This window comes from Scardinius erythrophthalmus, assembly GCF_964197995.2.
Source record: "Scardinius erythrophthalmus genome assembly, chromosome: 8".
NCBI lineage: Eukaryota > Metazoa > Chordata > Actinopteri > Cypriniformes > Leuciscidae > Scardinius > Scardinius erythrophthalmus.
The window spans coordinates 14,269,223-14,283,228 of record NC_138228.1 but is presented as its reverse complement, the minus strand read 5'-3'; the positions used below and the strand labels follow the sequence as shown (position 1 = coordinate 14,283,228).

The 14,006-nt window shown below is 37.9% G+C and overlaps 1 protein-coding gene across 2 annotated transcripts in view; it reads right to left on the bottom strand.

Annotated features, from left to right (window-relative positions):
- hipk2 (homeodomain interacting protein kinase 2) overlaps positions 1-14,006 on the bottom strand; it is a 102,366-nt gene that overhangs the window by 87,002 nt on the left and 1,358 nt on the right. The gene's annotated exons all lie outside the window — the stretch shown is intronic.

Sequence of the window (14,006 nt, the reverse complement as noted above, 5' to 3'; positions counted from 1 at the left end):
CTATATTATCCCGTTACAACATACAGCTATTTGTCAAATGATTTGTTTGGTTAATGTTGTGCAGTTTTACGTTTTTATGGTTAATGCCGTGTTGTTTAACGTGTTCAAACCAATATCTAAAAGTAAATTTGAACGAACATTTGCAAGTAATGACTAAATATATTTTTTTAACATCATATCCGATTGTATTTAATTGTACTGCCATAAGCTCGGTCACCACACGTGATAAAAAGCCTTACCAAAGTACAAAGAGCAATATAACTTTGTTTATAAGTGCTATTATTGACAGTTGCATGTCTTACCTGTCTATCAATACACTCGCGAGAGCAGAGTCTCGGTCAAGTCCAAGATTGACGCGCAGCTCTCTCCATCTCGAAAACGCCTGCCGATATTTATCTGGGTTTTATTCCTCCGTTTGTCACACAGTCTGAGTGTATCCGAATATGGACGCTTTCGTTTTGTTGGCACTTCAATACTCGCCAAAGAGTTCGTGATCCATAACAGCTATAACCATACAGTCTATGGCAATAACGCAATAACCACCACTTCCGCATTTGACCATGCGATATTCCAGCGTGGTGGGTCATATTTTTTATTTTATTCTTTTTTTATTCTTTGTCAGACGTCTTTATTGTTTATTGTGATAAGAAAAAAAACCTCAAAGTTGTTGTAAAAAAAAAAAATAATAATAAAAAAATAAATCCGGTGTGGTGGAATATCCTATCACATGGTCCACACCGGAAAAAAGGGATATTGCGTCACTGAGGCGCGACATTTCTTTTCCGGGACGGCCAGTTATTTAAAATCGGAATTTCTCTGAAATAAAAAATCTTTGGAGACTTTTGAGATATTGTAAATACACAACTGGAGGAAATATATCACACTGTGCAAGTTATTTTTGGAAATTTTATTACAAAATTCCTACATATTGGAGCTTTAAAAAAGTATTAAAATCAGTCAAATTCAGTATTACACTTCTACCAAAAAATCCTTAATTAACTCTTTTTTAATTGTTTTTTTTTTTTTTTTTTTATCTGTTGTATAAATCTTTTGAACCATGATATAGGCCATGACTTGGTTGAAGAAAGTGTCTTGATTCAATTTAAACAACCGTTTGAGACTGAACCTTCTCTGACTCACAGCTTCATTAGAGTCATGTGACTCAACTTGTAAAAGAACAATGTACTTAGTCAGATCCAAACAAACAACATGCTCTGCCCATTAACTAAGAGCCTAAAAATGAGAAAGCCCCTAAATACCTGATCCTTGGCTGATGAAAACCAGTCACACAAAACCAGATGACCGTTCAAATAGATCAACACTAATCTTGGGTAAATCCAACATCATCTAAAAAAAATCATATATAAAGTAGCACACGTACATATTTTTAAGTTTGGACAGACACAGATAAGTACAATATCCACGACCCTACAAATGATAAGCAGTTTGGAGAATGGATGGATGGATGGAAAGCTTCTAAAATGTAAATATAATGTTCTGTAAGACCGATTAGCTGACCAGGAAACCCACATTTCATTGTTGAAAATATGCATGGAATACGAAATGAAACAAACAACAAAGACAGAACACACAATAAAGAATGTTTTGTGCCATATCTTCCTTGTGTTGCACATTGCATACATTATTTGGGTGGCCCTGTAGTGCTGTGGAATCCATTACCGAGGATATGGCTGTGTCATTTGTTTCATGCATGGGCAAACACATGGAGGCATTCCCTTCTGAGATTCTCAAACACACATTAAAACATATCTGAGCAGGGGAGTCTCTCAGGATCAGATCATACCGAAGTGCTAAGGAACCAGTCAGACCCGATCAGTTTTCACGGCAGCCAATGGCAAGCCATATAGTGATTTCCAAAGCATTTTTGTTTGTTTTTTGAGAGCTGCCTGGCTGGCATGGAGCAGTGCTGTAGGAACAGATCAGCGCTGACACCAGTGAAGGTCTGACAAGCACATACACACACACATACACTGTCCATGTGTCTGACTGTGATAAGCATTCAACCCACCCGCTCCCTGCTTTCTCTTCGGCATGGAACTATAGTGTGTGTGTGTGTGTGTGTGTATGTACGTATCCTCCCCTCTCAAATGCAAGAGTTCAGGCACATGGTCTTAACAGTGTCAGCCACATGAGACATTTGAAGCCATAGTGCCAAACTGCCCCTCACACAAACACGCACCTTAAAGGGATAGTCCATCCAAAAATGAACATTCAGTCATCATTTACTCACCCTCATGTCATTCCAAACCTGTGACTTTCTTCAGCAGAACACAAAAAGAACGTTCATGTAGACTTTTTCTGATATTAAAATTCTGATAAAAGTGAGGTTGATTGTTGTAACTAATACAAACGTAAGCACGTAAGTTGATTTAGGCATCACAACATTATCATTTACAGTATAACTAAGCAATGGATATTGATTCTGAGATTTGCTAAAGATTGCATTTATTAAATTAAAAGTGTTTTTAAAGATAAACTTTGAGTATTAGATGATGGAACAGATAATCTAAAAGGTATAAAAAGGGCAAATGAGCATGTACTATTTAAATTTACACACTACATTAAAATAAATGTTAAAGGGATACTACAGGATTTAGCATTAAGCTTTGTATTAGTAGAAAACCTGTAGTATTTTCGAATTACCCTGCTTTCCATCCTCATATCCCCCTGAGAGGAGAGATTTATGTATTTTTTTGTCTGGAAAAAATCCTCCGATGACGCAAAAATCGTCATTTTGCGTCATCGGAGGATTTTCTGGCCAGAGGTTAAAGACTACAGCCAGTAGTAGGGGCTGTTCCGCATGTGTTCAGCCCGCCCATAGAGGGTGGGATCTCACTCACATAATGTACACACAGTCAGGCGTCTTTCTTTGGAAGCTAAGCTTGCAGGCTCTTGTTCTGTGAAGAAAGCTGAGTAGTAGGAGAAAGCTGAGTAGTAGGAGAAAGCTGAGTAGTAGGGGTTACCATCCTCCTTTTCCCGGACTTGTCCGGCCGTCGAGATTGTCCAAAATGTCCGGGATTCGGCTTTTGCGTTCTGCAGTCGCCATTCATTGTTTACATGCGCACCTCTTGTTTCAATCTAACTGAATTCATTCCGATTGGTGAATCTGAATGTAGTGTTTACATGAACGCTAAACGAGTGATCGGTTGATGTGCGTTTTAACATTGCTAAGAAAATTTCCGCACCTCCGTGAGAGATACGAGACCGGCGCGTCTCAGTAATGACGCCACCGGCCTCGCGCCGTTCTCCCGCGGCCGTCAGCCTCGTCCTGCTCGCCACAGTAAACATGATGAATGGCGATCTCGAAATCCCAGGCAGACTCGTAACGGAGACTCACTGGTAGCCTAACCTTGTTGTTTTCAACTGCGCTCTCTAACCGGTAGGCATGGCCTCCTAGAGCAGCGAAGCAAGTGCATTCTGGGAGTTGTTGTCTTTCATCCACATAAGCCAAAAATACATTTTCTGGCTTTTCTCAGTCTAGAAAGCTCCAAATTAAAAAATGTCTTCACATTTCTTCTACATAAATGACCTATTTTAAATACACATTCATCTTTCCAGAGGTGAAGTATCCCTTTAATTTCTAATACCAGACAATAACTGATATGGCACCAATATATATGGCGCCAAAAAAAGTTAAATAAAAAATGAAAAGAAAAAGTCTCCAAACTAACATTTCTCAACATTCTGTTTCCTCATTCTTGTCTTCTTTTTTAATGTCAAAGCTGAATTCAAAGTGTTCCGGCCCCTTAAGGTCCTACTTTAAACGTGACAGGCGCTCTGTTATATACACACACACACCACAACATGTGACTCACATTCATACTGAAAGTAGAAAGGGGACATATACATTATTGACGGGCTTGTCTTGTCTCTGAGTCGAGTTAGAGGTTATAACGTCCCCGAAGCACCGTCCCAAAGGAATTCACAGATTGAGACATTCTGGTGTTGTACATCTCAAAGAGAGAAGCCTGCAATCATTCAGGCAGTCCATGGCACCAAAGACAACACATGAAAGAAGGTGTCCAGCTTCAAATAAACAGGATCCAGAGACCACAAGGGAACGACTCCCAGTGTTGACGCTCATCCACAGTTGTATCAGCTACCATCCATTGCGTAGAAACCTCGACCTCGTTCTCCTTCGCACTCTTGTTCACGGTCATAAAGTTTGCAAAGTAAAAACAACGATCCCAGAAACGACAAAGGCCATGCTTTCATAGCAAAAGGTCAGAGTTTGGCCTTTGTTGGAGACAGAGTGAGGAAGGAGACTGAGGTTTTCTAGAGGCTCTGGGAACGTCAATCTACCCTGACCGGTCATGGGATACACAAGAGGGGAGGGCAGGCTCGCATGTGTCATTGATCTTAAAAAAAAGGGGAGGGCATCTCTCTCACACACAAAGGTTACAGCCTACGCACAACTACACCCGGCCATCAACCCACCAGCAACCTTTCAATTATTAACCTCCAAGATATCGGCCCTGCAAGATGCACCCCAGCAGAGGAGAAGATAGAGAGCATGGAAGATACCGCATCTATCATCAGTCTCCCTTTTGCTCTCTCTCTCGAGTGTGTGTTGAACGATAGGCCAGTTCAGAGTGCGGTCAATGAGAGTGTATAGAGTGAAATCCATATATACATCACGCACCAGCGGCCCAGAGCGCATCTTTCATGCTCTCTAACTCGAAGATGAGTAAAAAGGTTTTTTTCTGATTACATCTTTTTTTTATTGTAAAACAACTTTTACTCTACTGTTAAAAACACGTTCATGTTAATACATCTACAATACTGTTCAAAAAATAATACATTTATTCAGCAAGAACATTTTAAATTGATCAAAAGTGAGCATAAACTCATTTACAATGTTGCAAAAGGTTTCCATTTCCTAAAAAATGCTGTTCTTTTGAACTTTCTACTCAAAAAATATCGTTTTCACAAATATATCAAACAGAACTGTTTGATTGATAATAAGAAGAAATGTTTTTGAGCACCAAATCAGCATATTAGAATGATTTCTGAAGGATCATGTGACACTGAAGACTGGAATAATTAAGCAGAAAATTTGCCCTCACAGGAATAAATTACACTTTAAAAAGAGTTTTACTGTATTTCTGATCAAATAAATGCAGCCTTGATGAGCAAAACAAAAAAAAATTCTTTCTAAAACATTATTAAAATCTTTCTGACACCAAACCTTTAAACAGTATATAAATGATTCTGCTAAAGTAGGCTACTATATAAAATGTCTCAATATTTGGTTTCTTGTCAACCAAAATATTATTTTCATAAGCTAAAATGGCATTAAAGCAATGTATGAATATGACACGACTAAATTCTGAATTTACAGGATGACCCCACTGACTTATTTCATGGACAAAAACAGACATTTTATATCTTCTTATGTGTTCCACATAAAAAAGAAAATCATACAGGTTTGGAATGACATGAAGCTGAGTAAATAACAGAATTTTCATATTTTGGTTGAACTATGCATTTTACACTCTTTTACAACCTTCCCTTTGCTGCAAATTCAAACAGAACTTCCAATTAAAGAGAAAAAAAACTGCGAAAATGGATCTCTTAGAAGTCAAGATTAGTTTAAAATAGTTGCCAATCAGAGCTTTGCTTGGTTGACTAGAGTCTACCCTTTACTGATCAAGCTTTCTTGACAAAGAAGACCTGTGAGTGAGCGTGATGGGTTTTCGAGCAGAGCTCATTAAGGGGCAATGGGGCCGTTCGTCTCCGGCTCTTAAGAGCGCTCTGGTCTGTCGGGGCGCCAGTGTCCCTTTCTCTCTCCTCCAGGCGCACATCAAAAAATGGGGCAGACTCTCCCAGCTCTGTTCTGGCTGTCTGGGGCTTTGAAGTCCTTTGGTTATCAGCCAAGCGTGTCACGCTACCTGCAGCCATCTGTGAAGAGCCCACAGTCGGGCTGGACGGCCAAACCCCACAATGACTGTGTGTGTGCAGAGTGTTACCTGCAGCACTGCCAGTACGTGAGGCATTAAACATGAGAATGAGAGGGTGGGAAGTGACCATTTTGAAGAGGCCTGTAGTGAAGTGACTTCTTTATTGACAACATCTCTCTCAGGGCTCTTCTTCTCTATTCTCCTGACTATGTAAGCTTTAAGAAACGGATAAAGGAAGACGGAGACGTACATTCTCATGTGGGCTGGGCAAAGCCAATTGGAAATCAGCAAGCAACATTTACTGATGTTGTCCTCACTATCTATATCAATACTAAAAAAAGCATATATTTATTTTAATGTTTTAACCACTTTTTAACATTCTTTTTTTATATTTTTATTTATTAAAATTACTTTTTTTAAACAAATGGGATAGATTTATATATTTATATATATTTATATAATTTAAATAAATAATATAAATACAAAAATAGCAACAAAAAAAGAGTCAATATTAAAATATGAAACAAAAAAGTGGTTAAAACATTAAAATGTTGTTGGCGCCGAAAGACTCGTGGGCAAGTGCGCTGACATGTAGCGCCGTTGTGCTTCGGGCGACCTGAGTTCGAGTCCCGGCTCGTGGACCTTTCCTGATCCCGTCCCCCCTCTCTCTCCCACCTCACTTCCTGTCTAGCTACTATCCTATCCTAATTTAAAAAAAAATGGCAAAAAAAAAACATTAAAATGTCAAATAAATTTATGCTACAAGTAAATTTAGGCTTCAAAACATTATAATTATAATAAAAAATATTAAATTTTAAAATCTGATATATATATTTCTATAATTGTTTGGAAAAACTTTCATTAATAGAGGAAATAAACATTTTTATATAATGATTTTTCTGTATTTATGAGTACCAGTCAATAAGATACATTTATTAAAAATAATTTTAAAAAATTGTCAGTGCTCATCACTGTCTGTACTACCATTGGTAGTTGTGGCATAACTCCCTGCTCATTTGCATAATGCTGAACATCACCGACTATCATTTATAATAAAACACTTCCACTCACTTTGACACTACAGATCACTGAGTTTCCACGTAGGAGTGTGGCTGACGATCAAAACCAACCCTAATAAATGTAACCATTGAAACATGAGCATCTTTATGCAACAGTGTTTATTTATTTAGGTGCTAACTATGATGAGATATTTGTGGGTAAAGTTAATCTGTCTGTCACATCAAGTTCGGACTGTACATAAACCCAAATAAAGCAGGCCAAGCCTCGCCATGCCAAGTGGCCTAAGTCTTGGGGGCTTCTCGACAACAATGGGATTATATAGGGCATAGACAATGTGCTTTCAGCAAGCTGGCATGGCATGGGCAGAAAAGGGAGGGGGAGAACATACTGAAAGACCAATGAATGCATTGTATGCCAATTCAACCCTCGGTTTCATCCATGTATGCTCATGCACAGTAACCCACATTACAAAAACCGGCACAGGAAACTACAAAACCATGTTTTATCTCCATGTACTGTCCTTACAGCTCAAATTAAATATGTTGGCTAAAAACCAAATATGTCCATGTCATCATCCACTTGATGTATAGGCTACGTCAACATTAATCTGGATAATTAATCTTCTTTTAAATGGATAATTAATCACTAATCTTTTTCTCTACATTTTGGCCGTCTGTCCACATTGAGACGCCATTTTTGCATTGTAGTGTTGTCTTTGAAAACAGAGGTATTCGAAAACCATGACGCTTGTTTAGTCATCTGAGGCAGAAAATGTACTCACAATGCGTTTTAGACCATGCAATAGCGATTTTAAGTGTGACCTGGATGTACCATTGAATGGAGGGATATTTTGCTAATGAAATGGTCGTGCCAGAGGAATAGCTTGTGAACTTTATTATGTCTGGTCTTTTGGGATCATCTCAGTAAACTTTATTATGTTTTACCCAACCGTTTCAGACATTTCAGTGTGGATGAGCAACTTTTGGATAAACGCTAGTGTGGACGGAGAGCGCTTTGAAACAAAAACGCTGTTTTCAAATGTAGCCGGATGAAAGTAGACGTATCCATAAGGAGGACTACATTGTACAAAAAGCAGCTGAATTCCATCAGTAAGTGGCTGGTGATATGAACCCTGGTGCCGGTAACCATAGGTGTGAAGGCGAAATGAATGGTGCCCTTCATGAAGGAGTAATTGCCATGTGATTACAGCCCCGCAAACCCAGCGGCTGTGAAAAAAAGCCCCCCTTTCATTTCCCTTTGTTGGTGGAAGAATGCAGCCGGGAGAGACCCCAGCGTGAACTGATCCTCTCATATCTGATCAAAGGAAACATGCCAGTTGGACCCCCACCCTTTAAGAAAAAAAAAAAAAAAAAAGCACATCCACCAGACCAGGCAGAATGAGTCAAAACAGGCCCGTTTGTATTGAAGCCACGAAAAAAAAAAAAAAAAAAAAAAGATGAGTACGACTTCGCGCAATTCTGACTTTTTCCGTGATTAAGTATATATATCTTACAATTTTGACTTTTCTTATATAAAAATTTTGTTTTACCTTTTCTTTTACTCCACGATGGAAACAAGCGTGACTTCTTTTTTCACGCAATTGCTGACTAATATATATTATATTATATCTCACAATTTTCTTCTATTTCTCCTAATTGTGAGATATAAAGTCAGAACTGTGAAATATTAAGTTGCAGTTACCCTTTTATCACCTTTTTTATTTTTTCTGTTTACCTTTGCATTTTCACTGCTGCTTGTTTACCTCACAAAGTGACCGTATGTTGACAAAGCCTGGCAACTAAATGCAAACCTTTTGTTTACCATGTAAACACGCCACATATCCCAGAATGCATCGGTGCTGCAGGATAAGTGTGGGTGTAGAAAGGTATGACACTCAGCATTGTCTGAAAATGCCCTTGGTGCTGCATCATATCTGACGCCTGCACCACAGAGAGGCTTGCAGCTGGATCCTTCTGTTTCCACATGCTGAACTCACCTCAGCGGAGCGCATGTGGCGAGAGCTCGCAGGCTAACGTCGCTGCCATCTCTCCCCCTCAAACTTTATAGCGGCCTAATCGTTGCCAGTCATGCCAAAACTTTCACAAACAGAGAACCACAAATTAGTCATTTAAACTGGGAGTTGCATAACAAATTCTTACGCAAGTCAACATGAGCACAGCAAACAGGCTAATTATGAAATCATAAAATCCCATTATGCAGCCTGCAGGTCATGTGCTGTGATGCCCAAGAGGGACGTACGACGTACAGATAAGAACTTGGAGAGAGAGAGCAATGCAATGTGATGATGATCCCTTTGCGAGGCAACTAAATATTTTAATGTATAAAAACTGGTAATACTTTATTTTAAGGTAATGTAATTACATGTTACTACATGTACATCCTATAGCAGTAAATGATGCATAATTACAGAATTACATGTAACTAACCTTAAACCAAACCCTAACCTTAACTCTATAGTAAGTACAGTTAATTAATATTACGCAATGTAACTACGACACCTTAAAATAAAGTGTAACCTAAAATCCTATTTATATCATGTGAAACTTAAGCTTGATATTATAGACAACTTGCATTCTTAAGAAATTGATGCTATTATTGCACAATTATATGCATTGTTCAAAAACCACAGCAATTATTAAAATTTAAAAATAAGAAATATTAAGTAAACTTGTGTATCTTTGTCTTCCTATTATTAAAGTACAGTTGGATTTATAAACCTGAAGAAAAAACATGAATTCTAATTTATTTCTTTACACTAAATATAATGTATAGATATTGTTCCAGAGAGACCAGTGTCATAAAACCATCAGTGAACAAGCTAAAAGTATTGAGAAAGAACTAATCTGTAAGTATTTTTTTTAACCACAAAACAATATGCAGATTTGTTTATTTCTACAGTTAAAAACTAGGACTTCAATAGAATGAAATAATTGCAGTTAATCTCAGGGTTTTGTTAACTAAAATAACAAACATTCGAATTAAATTCACCCCAAAAAGTGAATTAATTAATTGAAATGAAGCTAAAAAAAAATTAAATTACAATATATAAATAAGATGAAAAACTTAAATGAAAAAGAGAAATGTTGCCTTGGCAGCTAACTTAAGTTTAAAATGACTAAAATAAAAATCAACCGAAATATTAAACAACTAATACAAAAACTAATGCCAGAAACAAAACTAAAATGAAAACTGAAAAAATTTAAATATACAGCCAATTTAAAATATTTATGAATACTAACTAAATTGAAATACTTACAGTATATAAATAACACTAAGATAACACTGTAAGAACGAAAAATGAAAACTGGTTATAATAATTATCCACTGATCCCAACTCTAGCAAACAAGCATTTTCATATGTTGGCATATAGACAATAAAACATACAATATCAGCATATTGAAAGCATCTGAAATGTAAACACTTTTACAAATGAACAGCTTCAGAGACATGCAGATGTTTACGAATCCTCTGAGGTTTACAGAATATTGAATTAATAGAATTCAACGTTTGTTTTTATTGTGTTTATAATAAAAGAGATTCATTCAATATATAAAGCCATCACATTTAAAGCCGTTTACTTAATTTGAAATTTTAACGGTTTCATCCTGTGAGACTTCTAGAGGTCAAAATCCCTGTGACAGCACCCACATAAATCAGTTCATGAGAGAAACATCTAATGCCAAAACATCCACTGTGTTTATATTTCATACATGTTGAGCTTTGAAAATAATTACAGCCATTCACAAATGAGCGCAAATGACTTTACTTTTAATAGCCCCAGCTTGATTTCATTTATAAGTTTGGCATTAACGTCTTTCTCTTGATAAATCAAAGATTAGTACATCTCTAAAATCACACATTCACAAGTGCATACAATTTAGATTCTGTCAGTGCATTGATATTGTACATTTCAGTTTCTAATTGGTACACTTCACATACAAAGCAAAGCAAATACCTATACAAAATAAATTATTATAATAATAATTAATGAGCTCACCCTCCTCAGTAACACAAAGCCCCGTTTTCCCCTACACTTTTGGTTTCTGTCAGTAGGACAGACCCCATTAACTAACCAACCCCCATATCCCAGAATTCTGCTCCCTTGGGCACCAGAGCACACCTGTGAGCCATTTCCCCACTGAGGTTCTGAGAGCTCAAATGTCCCTCAGGCTTCAAAGGAGCACAAGATGTGGACGGCATAATCACATTCAGTAAGACTGCGGTTCATTCATTGACCCACGGTGAGGCAAAAACGTCCTGTAAGGAGTATAATGCACTAGAAACATCCAGTTCTAAGAGTGACCAATGACCTGGACAGCCATTGTGGTTTTCAAACGTGGAGGGCTATGAGAACCAGGCATTTGTCCGTCTGCCAAAGGGAGACTGTTGTGACAATGCGTCAGTGTCCTTGCAAAGAAGCACTTCCTCTTGATCAATGGGGCCAACAATGTAAACTCAGTGAGGGGTAATGACCTCCAAACTTATGGATTTTCCTGCAATTCTTAACTGGCAAAGACCTTGGACCTTGGGCATGGGTTAAGATCAGTTATGGACAATCAATCAATCAACTACGCCAAAACAGAAAGACACGTTAGAACGGTTGTTTTGTATTAGGATGCAGAGCAGACAAGTCGTCAAGTGGAGATGGCGGAGCGAACTCGAACTCAGGGGAACCAAGAAGGTTTCTAAAGGTCTAAAAGCAAAAACAGTTGGCAGAGATCATCTAAAAGAAACTAATCACATGGTTTAGACAATAAAGACCATTATACTGGGTCTTTAAAAGATTGGTTTCAGAGGAGATGGAATATAATGCAGAAGCCATTTGGATAGGAAGTTTCTTGTAACTATATACTACATTCAAAAGTTTAGGGTCGGTAACATTCTTATGCTTGAAGTCTCTTGTGTTCACAAGATGTGTTGTGGTGCTTAATATTTTTCTGGAAACCGTAATAGGCCTAATTTTTTTTTTAAGATTGTTTAATGTATAAAAAGTTTAAAACCTAAATTATTTGTCATTTTTGGTCAAATCCTTGCTAAAGTACCTCAAACTTTTGAACCGTATATATCTGTGTTGTACGGGATAGTGCAGCTTGGAAATACCGCAAAACATTTCCTTTGGTGTTCCAGAAAAGAAAGAAATAAGGAAATAAGGAGAGGTTTTATTTTTAATAAACCATTCCTTTAAAGATTAAGCTTAATGGAAATAATATTAATAACCACCTCATATGACCCCTAAACATAAAGAGAAAAAAGAAATCGAAAAAGCCCAGGCCTGACTCAAGGTGTCTTTTTCCGTCTGTAGATTTCCAAAGCTAAACATTTGCTTCCTTCTGCCGTAGAGACAGGTTGTCCTGGTCCTCACATCAGGCATTTATCAACATGTCAGTGTGGGTTACGAGGCCAGGAGCCAAGACTCCTCTGGCTCGGTCCCATACGGAAGAGTAATCTGGGGCCAGAGCGTTGAGCCTGCACCACAGCGCTCCACAAAGACACATCAGTGCAGGGGAAAAGGCAACAACAAAGAGCTCTCACTATGGCCTGGCATTACAAACGTCTCCACGGACAGTCTGTACCCTAAACTGGAGCAGTAACAGATATTTATTCACAAACTGAAAGGTCTTTTACTCCTGCTTTTTGAAAAGAGCTCAATGCAGCGCGCACGCATGTGCCTTAGCGAACAATACTCGCATCTGACAGCCATGAGATGAGCAGAGGAATCTGTAAATAAATGCTAAACAAGCATGAACAGACATTTTATCTAGTTTTAATGCATCCTCACATGCACTCAAAATATTACCATTAAATTGGACTGGTTGCTCAAACCACAAGAAGCAACAAATAACAATTATTAGGTGTTTGTAAGGTAATGAGGTAAAAATTCTCTTTTGTAACTCAATGAAAACAACCCTAGTGAAACACAGAATGACAAACAGCAAAGGAAAGCACACAACTAGCCATCTGAAGTATAAAAACTACATAATGACATTCATAATATCACACAAGACATATGGGCAGTAAAGGAAACGTGTGATGCTGCACCACATTTCCATTGTAAGTGTGCATGCATCTATAACAAGCAAGAGCAGAGAAAGAGAAACCACCAGATCAATGTCTTTTCTACATCAACTATTACTTCCAAATGGCAAATCTCTCTTTACACCATAATGAGCATCACTGTTTGACTAAACAATGAGGTTAAAGTCCCACAGATTGTTTCTTAAATGAGCTCACTTGGTTTTGTTTGGGATCATGGTGAACATTCCCATAAGAGATGCTGTTTATACAGCCGCCAGAACAAACCTCTAAAGTAACATGAAGGCTGAGCCAAGCCTCGAGGGTCTTCAGATGTCCCATAAGGTTACCTTCAGGGTCTTAAAATGTTACAATCCCACAAGATGTATCTATTTTAGCATCCATCCATCTGCAGTATCTATTTATCTATCCATCCATCCATCTCATGAGTCAAGTAAAATCTAATCAATTGAGAAAGTTGTAGAACTGTCGAGTAAAAGTTTACATGTCTTCCCACTTGCTTTAACTGCATAGTTCTTAGGGCAAATATTACAAAGTATTGCTTATTCATTTTGTGCAAATAATCTAAAAGACAGACACCGATTTAAAAAAAAAATTCAGGTGAGAGGGGTGGGAGTGGTTGCTATCACCAGCAGAGGGAGCATGGGTAATCAATCGGAAATATTGAGAAATTGAAGAGGATAAACGCAATCCTTATGCTGTCTAAAGGGTGGCATGGCACCTCTGAGATTTTCAGGGCACTTTCGTACAAATGCACGGCTTCGTCTTTGTCCAAATTATGAGCTAAAACCAGACGGAATAGGATTCATTCTCAATATGATTCTGAAACCAAACTCAACCACAGGCAGTGCCTATAGTGAACTGACTACCGACAGTATTTTTAAGCACAGACTCGGAAGGCACCAATAGTATAATGCCCCAAAAAGCTACAGATGCACCTATGATCCCCAAAAATTTTGTCTAGGTAGGTAGCACACAGATTCCAGACACAGCCTTAAAGGGATAGTTTA